The sequence below is a fragment of the Schistocerca serialis genome, chromosome 2 (genome assembly GCF_023864345.2).
Source record: "Schistocerca serialis cubense isolate TAMUIC-IGC-003099 chromosome 2, iqSchSeri2.2, whole genome shotgun sequence".
NCBI lineage: Eukaryota > Metazoa > Arthropoda > Insecta > Orthoptera > Acrididae > Schistocerca > Schistocerca serialis.
In genome coordinates, this window is record NC_064639.1 from 416,694,964 (window position 1) to 416,710,273 (window position 15,310).

At 44.7% G+C, this 15,310-nt stretch overlaps 1 non-coding gene across 1 annotated transcript; it reads right to left on the reverse strand.

Moving 5' to 3' along the window:
• Positions 1-209: 209 nt before the first annotated feature.
• On the reverse strand, positions 210-284 carry Trnas-cga (transfer RNA serine (anticodon CGA)). The gene has a single exon. It is a non-coding gene; the product is annotated as a tRNA-Ser (tRNA).
• Positions 285-15,310: the final 15,026 nt, after the last annotated feature.

Here is a 15,310-nt window from a genome sequence, read left to right on the forward strand (position 1 = left end):
CTCACAGCTTTACTTCTGTCAGTACCTCGTCTCCTACCTTCCAAACTTTACAGAAGCTCTCCTGCGAAACTTGCAGAACTAGCACTCCTGAAAGAAAGGATATTGCGGAGACATGGCTTAGCTACAGCCTGGGGGATGTTTCCAGAATGAGATTTTCACTCTGCAGCGGAGTGTGCGCTGATATGAAACTTCCTGGCAGATTAAAACTGTGCGCCCGACCGAGACTCGAACTCGGGACCTTTGCCTTTCGCGGGCAAGTGCTCTACCAACTGAGCTACCGAAGCACGACTCACGCCCGGTACTCACAGCTTTACGTCTGCCAGTACCTCGTGCGCTGATATGAAACTTCCTGGCAGATTAAAACTGTGCGCCCGACCGAGACTCGAACTCGAGACCTTTGCCTTTCGCGGGCAAGTGCTCTACCAACTGAGCTACCGAAGCGCGACTCACGCCCGGTACTCACAGCTTTACTTCTGTCAGTACCTCGTCTCCTACCTTCCAAACTTTACAGAAGCTCTCCTGCGAAACTTGCAGAACTAGCACTCCTGAAAGAAAGGATATTGCGGAGACATGGCTTAGCTACAGCCTGGGGGATGTTTCCAGAATGAGATTTTCACTCTGCAGCGGAGTGTGCGCTGATATGAAACTTCCTGGCAGATTAAAACTGTGCGCCCGACCGAGACTCGAACTCGGGACCTTTGCCTTTCGCGGACAAGTGCTCTACCAACTGAGCTACCGTAGCACGACTCACGCCCGGTACTCACAGCTTTACTTCTGCCAGTACCTCGTCTCCTACCTTCCAAACTTTACAGAAGCTCTCCTGCGAAACTTGCAGAACTAGCACTCCTGAAAGAAAGGATATTGCGGAGACATGGCTTAGCCACAGCCTGGGGGATGTTTCCAGAATGAGATTTTCACTCTGCAGCGGAGTGAGGTACTGGCAGAAGTAAAGCTGTGAGTACCGGGCGTGAGTCGTGTTTCGGTAGCTCAGTTGGTAGAACACTTGCCCGCGAAAGGCAAAGGTCCCGAGTTCGAGTCTCGGTCGGGCGCACAGTTTTAATCTGCCAGGAGGTTTCATATCAGCGCACGTGGTACTGGCAGACGTAAAGCTGTGAGTACCGGGCGTGAGTCGTGCTTCGGTAGCTCAGTTGGTAGAACACTTGCCCGCGAAAGGCAAAGGTCCCGAGTTCGAGTCTCGGTCGGGCGCACAGTTTTAATCTGCCAGGAAGTTTCATATCAGCGCACCAGGTACTGGCAGACGTAAAGCTGTGAGTACCGGGCGTGAGTCGTGCTTCGGTAGCTCAGTTGGTAGAGCACTTGCCCGCGAAAGGCAAAGGTCCCGAGTTCGAGTCTCTGTCGGGCGCACAGTTTTAATCTGCCAGGAAGTTTCATATCAGCGCACTGAGGTACTGGCAGAAGTAAAGCTGTGAGTACCGGGCGTGAGTCGTGCTACGGTAGCTCAGTTGGTAGAGCACTTGCCCGCGAAAGGCAAAGGTCCCGAGTTCGAGTCTCGGTCGGGCGCACAGTTTTAATCTGCCAGGAAGTTTCAAGTCACATTCTGTCACTGTCGCAGTCAGTCATAGTCACAGTCTATAGCTCAGAGTCAGTACCTAGCGACCTGAGTAGTGTATATAGCGGGACTTGGTACTTCAACAGACCTGAGGCTAACGTGGACTATTACGGAAGACTTGCTTAAAGATAAGTAGCTTCCTGTTCTTATGAATAAAGAGCCCTCTAAATACATGTGTGCAGTTGTATTGCAGAAAGAGGCTTCTGACCACCAAACAACATCCTCTCCTTGCTTCCCATGGTACAAGACACTGCAGTGGCAACGACGACACAAAAGAGACGATGAAGGTAATTCAGTGCAGAAGAAGATTTCGCTTGCTTCTCTTGTGTTTTAGCTTGCATGGGTGATCATTTTGCTAATTTGTTGTTGTGTTCTTGCATGTATTCCAGGAGGGGAGCCGCAGAACTTATCAAGTTTCTCTTTTCAGAGGCTTTGCTTGTTTTTTACTATAACGTATCTGTGTAAACCATGGCTACCCCGCCCCCTCAACCCCTGCGCCCGCGCGTCAGCCGCAGACGGCCAATGTGATGGATCTAACACGAAGCTGGCCGCTGTGGCCGAACGGTTCTAGGAGCTTCAGTCCAGAACCTCGCTGCTGCTACGGTCGCAGGTTCGAATCCTGCCTCGGGGATGGATGTGCGTGATGTCCTTAGGTTAGTTAGGTTTAAGTAGTTCTACTTCTAGGGGACTGATGACCTCAGACGTTAAGTCCCATAGTGCTTAGAGCCATTTGAACCGTCTAACACAAATTTTTCAGTTTCAGAACCAAAAAATTTCTATCTTGCTGACGACAGCATGACAATTACTGGCTGCAAAAGGTGCGTCAGCGGCACAACAGCGCAACAAATCAGACCAAGTGCTGCCGACCAGCATAGCACCGTTCCGGCAATTTAACGACACAGAAGAGGAATGGCTCGAATACCTGACAGTTCCAAGCACATTGTGAATTTCATCGAGTTCAAGGTACTGTAAACCTACAATACTTTCTTTCGACTGCGGGGTCCCCAGTGTTCAGGTTAATACAAAAATTGTTCCCAAATGCTATGACGAAGTAATTGCCTCATTAATTCAATAATATGACCAGAAAATCCAAGTAGCTGCAGCTGGATATCAGACCTTTCGCTTGCAGAAAAAGCCAGAACAGACGTACCGTCAGTGGCACACAGAATAAACGGGCAAGACTAGGATGTGTAAATTTAAGTGTACTTGTGGCTACTTTTAGAGTGATATAATGATTAGGGATGCAATATCATTCGATGTGCCAGATAGAAGAATACGAGAACAGATGCTAAAGTACTCTGATCCCTCTCGTGTTGCAAATCTCAGAGCAATATGATTCGGGTGCCATAGCAGCCAATAAGTTTGACCAAGCCTCATCTGTCGGTTCGAGTCGCCCCTTGCTCGTTACCGCCCCAAACAGTCACAACAACGAGCGCGTAAAGAGCCGCGCGGACAGAAATACGCATGTAAACAGGCCTGTGAATTTAGTGAAGTCTTCCCTAGGTGCTTTGCTCGCCACAAAAGGCGGGATTGCCCATCACGTAACGCCACTTCTTACACGTGTGGAAAAAAAAAGCCCATATCTAAGCAGTTTGTTTGCAACGGCACAAAAACGCCAATTTGCCCGCTCCTCGCAAAAAACAAGCTCTTGTAAATGCAGTGAACATTGTGTTTTTCAAACCTACAACAGGTTCTGACGAAAGTAAGAGTAAGGTTGTGCCTCCTCACCCTAGAGCTGTGCAACGACGTTCTAACAAACTATTTGTCTTATTACGAATTGCTGGCCGTCGTGTGAACTTTCGGTTAGACACAGGTTCCTGAGTAAATTTGCTTAATCGTGCCACGTTCGAACAATTAGGTTCACCACGCCATTCTAAATCTCACGTCACTGCTTACAATGGACAGGAAATTCCTGTGCTTGGAAAGTTTAGTTCGCCTGCCTCTTACAAATCTCACTCGAGGACAGTGATTTTTAATGTGTTGAAAATAAGAGACAGTGAGAACATATTCGATTTAGGTGCCTTTGATTTGTTTCGTATTCTCAGTCTCTACATTTTCACCAAAAGATAATGTCGCTAGCTTGCTTAAAGAATTTCCAGAACTATTTTTAGGAGGAATGAGGAAAGCTAGTAACTTTGTAGGGCACGTTACATTGAAAGACAATGCGCAGCCTAAGTTTTTTCGTGCCCGCCCCGATCGAATTCATTTTGAAGACAAAGTAGCCAGTGAATTGAAAGAATTGCAAGACATTGGTCTAATTGCTTCCACACAAGTTAGTCAATGGGAAAGTCCTCTCGTTTTGTTGCCTGAGACTTCTGGTCGCATTCGCATTTGTGTACTTAAAGCCTACAGTCAACACACAGACAATAGTTGACACTTATTCGGTACCTCACCATGAGGAACTCATGGCTTGGTGCAGGACGTCATTTTTCTAAGATAGATTTGCGTGATGCCTACTTGCAAATTCCATTGGATGAAGAATCACAGAAAGTGTTTGTTGTAAATACACACTTAGGACTGTTCAAGTATTTGCGTTTGCCCTTCGGCAGTGTTTCCACATCCGTCATATTTCCACTTTAATTGGAACAGTTGACTGCAAAAGTGCCATTTTGTTCAAAGTACGTTGACGATATTGTTGTATCAGGTCGTACACTAGAGGAACGCATTGCCAATTTGCGAACTCTTTTTAGAGTGTGGTCAGAAGCAAGACTTAAGTGTCGTCTCGAAAAGTGTGACTTTTTTTCAAATTGAACTGCAGTACTTAGGTCATGTGATCAACAGTCAGGGAGTGCATCCTCTCCAATCTCATTTGCTTGTAATCCGTGAGCTGCCTGTTCCTCGCAACGTGTCTGAACTGCAGTCAGTACCAGGAAAGATCACATACTACATTCGATCCATACCGAATGCCGCTCAGATCGCAGCTCCATTGCATCGCTTACACCCAAAAATGAACCTTTTGTGTGGACTATAGACTGTGAAGATGTATTTCAGAAACTCAGAAATGCCTTGCTCAGTGACTTGCTTAGTGGATATACTCCTATCTTGATAGTAGATTGTAATCATCAGAAACGTCACAAATAGAGCTTGATCTTCGCAGTGTGTATCACTTTTTTTTTATTCGTCAGTCTTCTGACTGGTGTCATGCAGCTCGCCACGCATTCAATTCCTGTGCCATCTCCTTCATCTCAGAGTAGCACTTGCAACCTACGTCCTCAATAATTTGCTGGACGTATTCCAGTCCCTGTCTTCCTCTACAATTTTTATCCTTTACAAGTCCTTCTAGTACCACGGAAGTTATTCCTTGACCTATCAGCGGATGTCCTATCATCCTGTTCCTTCTTCTTGTCAGTGCTTTCCATATATTCCTTTCCTTTCCGATTCTGTGCAGAGCCTCCTGATTCCCCTCATTCCTCACCTTATCAGCCCACCTAATTTTCAGCATTCATCTGTAGCATCACATCTCAAATGCTTCTAATCTCTTCTGTCCTAGTTTTCCCACAGTCCATGTTTCACTACCATACAATGCTGTGCTCCAAACATACATTATCACACATTTCTCCCTCAAATTAATTTATTTTTATTTACTTATTGATTTATTTAACCTGGCAAGATTAGGGCCATCAGGCCCTCTCTTACATCTAACCAGGCATTCTACTTATTTTACAATTCATATGTTTTAGTAGGCATGTTAAACTACATCTAGTACAAAAAGTGAAATAAACAATTTGAAAGGTACACCTGGAAAAATACATACATATAGAGTTTATATTCTTAGGTCACAAGTACTGTTATAATTAGACATTATTGAAGAGACAGATTTTAGATAGGAGTGCTGGCAGCAGGGAGTATCAGGGAGACTCATGGTGAAGGGAGGAGAAGAATAGAGACATGATGAAACATAATTAAGGAAATATAAAGGAAAAGAAGATTGCGTGGCTAATAGAGATAGATGAAGAGGAAGGCATCTCAGGAGCAAGATAGGAGACGCTAGCTTTGCTATTTGACAGATGAGGGGATTGTCCTTGTACATTAATTTTGTGGAGAACTTTGTGAGGATGATAGTAGGAAATGCTTCAACTTCTTCTTAACAGCAGCAGGAGATCGAATTTTGCGCAAGGTAAGGGGCAGTTTGTTCCAGAGGCGGACAGCGGCAACTGAGAAGGAGTTTGCAAAAGTTTTTGTTTTGTGAGTGGGCACCGTTAGGATATCAAATAAGAGTGACCTCGTGTTTCGATTATGATGACATGACAGGTTTTTAATCTCTGAAGCAAGGTACTGGGGTGCTTGCGCGACGAGGAGTCGGTGGAGTAGACATAGAGTGTGGTAGTCACGCAATTTGTCCGGCCGCAGCCACCCTAGCTCGGCCTATGTTTGACACTAGTGTACTTCTCTTGGCCAAGACTGCCCTTTCTGTCACTGCTAGTCTCCTTTTTATGTCCTCCTTGTTCTGTCCGTCACCGGTTAGTTTTTCCCTAGGTTGCAGAACTCTACAATGTCATCTACTTTATGATCGACAAACCTGACGATCAGTTTCCCACTGTTTTTATTTCCGCTGCTTCTCATTACTTTCGGCCTCCTTCGATTTACTCTCGGCCCATACTCTGTATTTATTAAACATTCCATCCCATTTAGCATATCCTGTAATTCTTCTTCACTTTTCACTGAGGATAGGAGTGTCATCAGCGAATCTTATCATGATATTCTTTCACGCTGAATTTAACCCCACTCTTGAACATTTATTTGATTTCCGTCATTGCCCCTTCGATGTACAGATTAAACAGTAGGGGTGAAAGACTACACCCCTCTCTTACATCCTCCTTAATCCGAGCACTTCGTTCTTGGTCTCCCAGACTTATTGTTCCCTCCTGCTCTTGTACGAGTTCATGTTGTGTATTACCCGTATCTCCCTACAAAAAAATGGTTCAAATGGCTCTGAGCACTATGGGACTTAACATCTGAGGTCATGAGTCCCCTAGAACTTAGAACTACTTAAACCTATCTAACCTAAGGACATCACACACAACCATGCCCGAGGCAGGATTCGAACCTGCGACCGTAGCGGTCGCGTGGTTCCAGACTGAAGCGCCTAGAAGTGCTCGGCCACACCGGCCGGCTATCTCCCTACAGCTTAGGCCTATTTTTCTCAGAATTTCGAACATCTTGCACCATTGCAAATTTTGAACGCCGTTCAATGTCGACATCCTATGAACGTGTCTTCATTTATCTTCAGTGTTGCTTCCATTACCAACCGCAACGTCACAATTGCCTCTCCCTGATCGTCATCTAACCCAGCCTCAGTTTTCTTTTCCATTCTTCTGTATATTATTCTTGTCACTGATTGTGCCATAATTTTCGCTCACACCAGCTCTTGTAGTTTCCGAAATTGTGTGGATGATATTTTTCCGAGAGTCACATTGTATATCGCCAGACCCATACATCCTAAACTCCACTTCCCTAAGGGATTGCAGAAATTCCGATAGAATGTTGTCTATTCCTTTTGCCTTATTTGGTTTTAAGTCTTCTAAAGCTCTTCTAAATACTGATTCTAGTAGAAAATTCTGATTCTGTTTCTTTCCTTTCGACTCGTGTTTCTTCTTCTATCACATCACCAAATAAGTCCTCCCTCTCATAGAGGCTTCAATGTGGCCTCTCCTTTTATCAGCTCTCTCCTTTGCAATTAACACTGGAGTTCCCACTGCACTCTTAATGTTACAACCCTTGCTTTTAATTTCACCGAATGCTGTTTTGACTTTTCTATATGCTGAGTCAGTCCTCCCGACAATCAATTGTTTTTCTATTTCTTCACATTTTACATCTAGCCATTTCGTCTTACCTTCCAAGCACTTCATATTTATTTCATTCCTCAGCGGCCTTCATTTTTTATGCCTGAATTTCCCTGAACATTTTTGTTCTTCCTTCTTTCATCGACCGACTGAAATATTTCTTCAGTTACCGATGGTTTCTTCGCAGTTGCATTCTTTGTACATATGTTTCTCTGTCCAACTTCTGTGATTGCCTTTTTTAGGCATTTCCATTTCTCTTCAACTGAACTGCAGCTATTCCTTATTGCAGTATCTATGGCCTCAGAGAACATCAAGCGTATGTCTTTATTCTTTGTACTTCCGCATCACACTTTTTTGCGTACTGATTCTTCCTGACCAATCTCTTAAACTTCAGCCTACTCTTCATCATTACTAAATTGTGGTCTAAGTCTATATCTGCTCCTGGGTACTCTTTGCAGTCCGTCATCTGACTTCGGAATCTCTGTCTGACCGTTATGTAATCTAACTAGAATCTCCACTGATCTCCTGGCCTGTTCCGAGTAGACCTCCTCCACTTGTGATTCTTGAAAAGAGAATTCGCTATTACTAACTGAAGTTCATTGATGATCTCAGTTAGTCTTTCTCCTCTCTCATTCCTAGTACAAAGCCCATGTTCTCCTGTAACCCTTTCTTCTGCTCCTTCTTATGTAACCCCATTCCATTTCCCCATAACTATTAGATTTTCACCTCCCTTTGTGTACTGAATTACCCATTCAGCATTCTACCATACTTTCTCCACCTTTTCGTCTTCAGCTTGCGACGTCGGCATGAATACCTGAACTATCGTTGTCGGAGTTGGTTTGCTATCGACTCTGATGAGAATAACCCTATCACTGAACTGTTCCCAGTAATTGATTTTTTGCCCCGCCTTCTTTTCAGTATGAGCCTACTTATCAGTATGACGTTGTGCTCTATTTAGCTAGGATGTGTGCACTGAGTCAGGTAGGGAGGATATCAAAAAGTCAATGTATATTCTCCTGAGGCAAGGTGACACAAAATGTCATAACTTGTCCCTCATATCCCAAATATTGGCGCTAGGATGAATCTGACGTCCGAGCTGGTCTCACACATGCCGTTTTGGGGACGGATCTGGGTATCCAGCTCATCACAACAGCACCTCAATATCACGCAGACATTTCAAGGAGACAGGTGCCCTCAGTGGACGAACATTGTGGTGTTGAAAAATGGCACCTCGATACTGTCGTGTGAGAGTTAACACATAAGGATGTAGTGTGGGGAGCCCTAAGATATGACTTCAGAACACGGCTGGAAGGGATAGAGAAAATTCTGCATTACAGTACGTCACAGACATCCTACATCCTTATGTGTTAACTCTCACACGACAGTATCGAGGTGCCATTTTTCAACACCGTAATAGGCCTGGTAACAATACTAAACACAAACAAAATTAATGCACTTTGTCACACAGAATTGGAACTCTCATCGTTTACATGCCCGCCGGCGGTATGTAAGAGTACAAAGTTACACAGACATCAGTACATGTCTTCCGGATACATAATTTTTTTGTCAGGGAGTGTACAGTGATGGATTTTTTAATAGTGTTAGTTGTGGGGAAAATTTCTACTGTGTGGTGGTAGTAATACTATAAACTTTGAGGAAACAAGAGATCTCCATGCAGAGAAAGCGGCTGAAAGCCTCAATGAAATTTACAACTGACAAATATGCAATAGAGTGACATTGAAAATAAAGAAAACAGATACCGTGTATATACTATGTAATCAAAAGTGTCCGGACACCTCGCTGCAAATGACTTACAAGTTCGTGGCACCCTCCATCGGTAATGCTGGAATTCAATATGGTGTTGGCGCACCCTTAGCCTTGATGACAGCTTCCACTCTCGCAGGCATAGGTTCAGTCAGGTGCTGGAACGTTTCTTGGGGAATGGCAGCCCATTCTTCACGAAGTGCTGTACTGTGAAGAGGTATCGATGTCGGTCGGTAAGGCCTGGCACGAAGTCGGCGCTCCAAAACATCCCAAAGGTGTTCTATAGGATTCAGGTCACGACTCTGTGTAGGCCAGTCCATTACAGGGGTGTTATTGTCATGTAACCACTCCGCCACAGGCCGTGCTTTATGAACAAGTGCTCGATCGTGTCGAAAGATGCAATCGCCATCCCCGAATTGCTCTTCAGCAGTGGGAAGCAAGAAGGTGCTTAAAACATCAATGTAGGCCTGTGGGTAGTGCCACCCAAAACAACAAGGGGTCCAAGCCCCCTCCATGTAAAACACGACCACACCATAACACCACCGCCCCCAAGTTTTACTGTTGGCACTACGCACGCTGGCAGATGACGTCCACCGGGGATTCGCCTTATCCACACCATGCCATCGGATCGCTACATTGTGTACCGTGATTAAACACTCCACACAACGTTTTTCCACTGTTCAATCGTCCAATGTTTACGCTCCTTACACCAAGCGAGGCGTCGTTTGGCATTTACCGGCTTGATGTGTGGCTTATGAGCAGCCGCTCGACCATGAAATCCAAGTTTTCTCACCTCCCGCCTCACTGTCATAGTACTTGCACTGGATCCTGATGTAGTATGGAATTCCTGTGTGATGATCTGGATACATGTCTGCCTATTACACATTACGACGGTCTCTATCACTCAATAGACGAGGTCGGCCTGTACGCTTTTGTGCTATATGTGTCCCTTCACGTTTCCACTTCACTATAACATCGGGAATAGTGGACCTAGGGATGGCCGGCCGTGGTGGCCGAGCGGTTCTAGGCGCTTCAGTCCTGAACCGCGAGACCGCTACGGTCGCAGGTTCGAATCCTGTCTCTGGCATGGATGTGTGTGATGTCCTTAGGTTAGTTAGGTTTAAGTAGTTCTAAGTTCTGGGAGACTGATGACCTTAGATGTTAAGTCCCATAGTGCTCAGAACCATTTGAACCATTTGAACCTAGGGATGTTTAGGAGTGTGGAAATCTCGCGAACAGACATATGACACAAGTGACACCCAATCACCTGACCAAATTCGAAGACCGTCAGTTCCGCAGAGCGCCCCATTCTGCTCTCTCACGATGTCTAATGACTACTGAGGTCACTGATGCACCTAATATGAAAAACGCATGTTCTGGGGGTGTCCGAATACTTTTGATAATGTAGTATATGAAGCCTTTGAAATGATTCTATATTTGGGAGAGCATTATGGACGTGTTGTACAATATCTTCCGTTATGAGGACGGCCGAGAATAATTTTTTTGTTGTATCATTGTATAAATTATCCAGAGATAAGCGACTTGATCAGGTTATTCCCAGAGATGAATTTCGCTTGGATGCTATCGACAGAGGGAGTTCCGATTTCATAGACAGTGCGACAACCGACTCGCTTAGATCTGCAGATACTGTTGTACGGAGCAACCCAACAGCTGACTGTTGTGGGCGGCAATCAGTATTGGCAAACGTGCCGTATGTCAAGACCAACGACCTTTACGACTTGAATCCAATGGAATTTGCATGAATTTTCTTGTATTGCAACTGTGCCGGCACTACATCAACTGCTGGCGAGATGGAGATTGTTGTGCTTCGGGAGTGGTAGCACCTCTCAGAAACTCATCAGCAAGACTGCCGCGTTCCCACGGAAGTGTGTAAGGGACACGAGCGCAGAGTCGCTGGCGACCAACGCGGGGAACAGGTTTATTACGCAAGCACACAATGAAATACAGACGCAGCTGTATTGTCTGCTGAACGGAAAAAGCTCCTACTGAGACATAAAAATTGTACAGCTCATTCAACATTTTGTTTACAAAAGGAAAACGGCATCATCCAGAAAAATTAAGTACTAAATTGCTAATTCATTAAATCCATCCTGACACTGGATGGCAGCAACTCTGGTCAGGAACACCACGGTCAAGGACGCTGTGGAACAATGTTGGCCTACTGAGGCGATGACATGATGGGCTGAAAGACAGTAATTAAAGCTGCCTCGTCCAGTTTCTAGTAATTCTGCTGGTACAAAGAGTCTTAACGTTCGCAGAAATGTAATGCACAGTAATTAAATTTAGATCTCAAGATGAACTGTGGAAATACTCGAAATCAGTAATCCAAATGAATATAAAACATGTTTGTCTTGTTTCATTTTGTTAAAAGTAATAAAGGTGCAGTTCGATGTTATACCTGCATCCACAAATTGTTTCCTGTCTTAAGTCACATAGAGAAGAATTTCAGAGCACTGCATTAACATATTCTGCTTTTTCATACTATATCTGAAAGTATTAATATATTGTCCTATGTAGAAATTAATAATGAATAACATGAAGAGCTTGTGTTTATACATTGAAGCGATAAAGAACCTGGTATAGACATGCGTGTTCAAATACAGAGATTACAGAGATATGTAAACCGCAGAATAGGGGGCTGGGGTCGGCAACGCCTGTAGAAGACACTTATGTGGTGCAGTTGTTAGATTGGTTACTGATGCTACAACGGCCACAAACGTGAGTTTGAACGTGGTACTACAGTCGGCACACGAGTGATGGGACACAGCATCTACAAGGTAACGATGAAATGGGGATTTTCCCGTACGACCATTTCACGAGTGTACCGTGAATATCAGGAATCCGGTAAAAAATCAAATCTCCGAATTCGCTGCCGCCGGAAAAAGATCCTGCAAGAAAAGGACCAACGATGACTGAAGAGAATCGTTCAGCTTGACAGAACTGCAACCCTTCCGCAAATTGCTGAAGATTTTATTGCTGGACCATCAACAAGTGTTGATGTGTGAACCATTCAAAGAAACATCATAGATACGGGCTTTTTTTTACACCTCACCTGGACCCGTCAACACCGACATTGGACTGTTTATGATTGGAAATCTCGTTTTAGATTGTATCGAGGGGATGCACGTGTACGGGAACGGAGAGAACCTCACTCTATGGACCCTGCATTTCAGCAAGAGACAGGTCGAGCTGTTGGAGGATCTCTAATGGTGTGGGTCGTGTGCAGTTGGAGTGACATGGGACCCCTGATACGTCTAGATACGACTCTGACAGGTGACACGTACGTAAGCATCCTATCTGGTCACCTGCACCCATTCATGTCCATTGTGCATTCGACGGACTTGGGCAATTCCAGCAGGACAGTGTGACACCCCGCATGTCCAGAATTGCAACTGAGTGGCTCCAGGAACACTGTTTTGAGTTTAAACACTCCACCTGGCCACCAAGATCCGCAGACATGAACATTATTGAGCATATCTGGAATGCCTTGCAATGTGCTGTTCAGAAGAGATCTCCACCCCGTGGTACTCACTGATTTATGGACAGCCCTGCAGGCTTCATGGTGTCAGTTCCCTCCAGCACTACTTCAGACAGTCGAGTCCATGCCACGTCGTGTTGTGGTATTCTTGCGTGGTTGCGAGAAACCTACACAAATTAGGCAGGTGTACCAGTTTCTTTGGCTTTTTAGCGTATAATCAGTGTAATCTCTCCAACACGGTAACTAGTCTAAGCAGTGTAACGAAGGGAGAGTGTTGATGGAAACTTACTGTCACTAAATTCAGTTGACTGCTTTAAAATATCGTTGACAAAAGAAACATGAAATACCCACGGATGGAGCATCTGAACTGGACATATCTCAATAACGATAAGTAGCGCCCCTGTCTCATCCACGTCGGCAGTAACTCATGCTGCTCATCCCTGACCAGGCAAAAGATATCTACGGCTTCTATTCTTTTGAGTTGACGCCAATTCGACGACTTACGTGTTGATGGGGATGAGATGATGATGATGAAGACAACACAACACTCAGTCCCTGAGTGGAGAAAATCTCCGGTCCAGCCGGGAATCGAACCCGGGAGTCTTGGCATGACAGTCTGTCGCACTGACCACTCAACTGTTGGAGCGGAAATCTGTAGGTAGCGCACGGATTGAGCTTATGGAAACGCAATGTTCCCGAAGGACAGGGACCCGTGACTGAATCGCAGTTCAGTAGACAATTTTTGCTTTTCTTAAATGTTCAATGAGTTTAATTATGCAACTGGGATCACTACAAACCAGCGCTGCAAACTGGTTCCTCAAATATTTACATATACTTCCATGGTGGGGCTTAATATCCGTCACATCCTTCATATAAGCAAGGTCTGGGTTTCATTGATGTACAACAATTTACAATCAGTGCGGAGAAGACAGGCCGCCTTCCTCAATTAGACACGCGATTGACAAATATCGAAGTGCTCGAATCCCAGGAGAGTCTATGTTTCGCGTGGTATTACTTTGATGGGAGTGAAAACCTTTTTTTTTAGTTCGTCTTCTACGCTGTGACATTCAACTGCGTTATCTTGCCAACGCTATAGCGAAACTGAGAGATAGGCTTCTTCACCGTGGGTGTTAATGACCGTACCGCTGAGCCTGAATAGGTCTTTAGGTTGTCTTCCACGCTGAATCTCCATCTTAGTCTGTGAAAGGCAGCTCGCAAAGAGCAGAAACAAGAAAGCATTGAGAGTCAAATCTATACGATACGTAGATACGTATGTGTACAAGTCACAGAGGCCACACGTACTATGAGGTGAGAGGAGTGGTGATCGACTACAGACAAATAAAATTTTGATATGGAGGATGGGCGAGCGTCACAGGCGTAGGAATGGGAATATGGCCACAGAAAGATTGTGTGTGTGTGTGTGTGTGTGTGTGAGAGAGAGAGAGAGAGAGATACACACACACACACACTCACACACACACACACACACAGACAGAGAGAGAGAGAGAGAGAGAGAGAGAGAGAGAGAGAGAGAGAGGTTTGACACATACAAAATTGAAGTATTTCGTAAAGAAAGCTAGAACATGTGAAGGTCAAGGTTACTGGAATAAGTTTCCGTTCCACGATGAAAAGTGGAACTGTATCGGAATCGTCACCTGTCGTATTTGACACATTTCTCACGTTTTAAAGAAGGATTTCATTATTACCACTAATGAGCGTTACACAATTGTGCTGATCTTCTCCAGAGCTCCTGAATATCACTAAAGAGTAGGTCATTTCAATGCATAAAATTCTTCAGTACTTTTAATATTTCAGCGGATTCAGCGGATTAGTCAGTAATGAGTTTTGTCCATATGATACAACTCCGTTTCATTGAATTACGAGTGGACAATATTGCTACGATATTTTGACTAGGATATGAATATAAAAGGTGGGAGATATTTCACTTTATTAACTCACAATATGTATACACAACTTGTAAAAAATTCGATTATTCTCTGTATAAACGGCTCTATTGATATGTTAAAAAAATCGGAAAGTGGCAACGAAGAGACAGAGAACGCAGGGAAGAGTGGCGGTTCTTCAAGTGTCCGTTGAGGAAAGGAAATCTAAAGATTTTTATTTATTTATTTTTTTGCTAATTGCGTTTTATTGTCCCATTGCCGGCCGCGGTGGCCGAGCGGTTCTAGGCGCTCAGTCCGGAACCGTGCGACTGCTACGGTCGCAGGTTCAAATCCTGCCTCGGGCATGGATGTGTGTGATGTCCTTAGGTTAGTTAGGTTTAAGTAGTTCTAAGTTCTATTGGACTCATGACCACAGATGTTAAGTCCCATAGTGCTCAGAGCCATTTGAACCATTTTTTTGATTGTCCCACTGAGGGTAGGTGGGTAATCGCAGTGGGGCTTCTCTCTGGCTTCTCTAGCCGTACAAATCCTTGTTGTATGATGATGCGGCGAAGAGTGTGTAGTAATCGCCCTGGCGTTGTTGTTGATGGTGCTAAACGCCCGGCTCAGTGCTGGTAGATGGAATGCGATAATGCGGACGAAGAATGGAGTGGAACCTGGATAAAAGCTGATGTCGTGTGCGTAGGATTGGAGGAGGAGCATTTTTAACAAATGTTACCGCGGGTGAGGTTATTAACGAAACCATACCGTGCTGGTGGAGGAGATAAGATGCAACAGGACGGAAAATGCT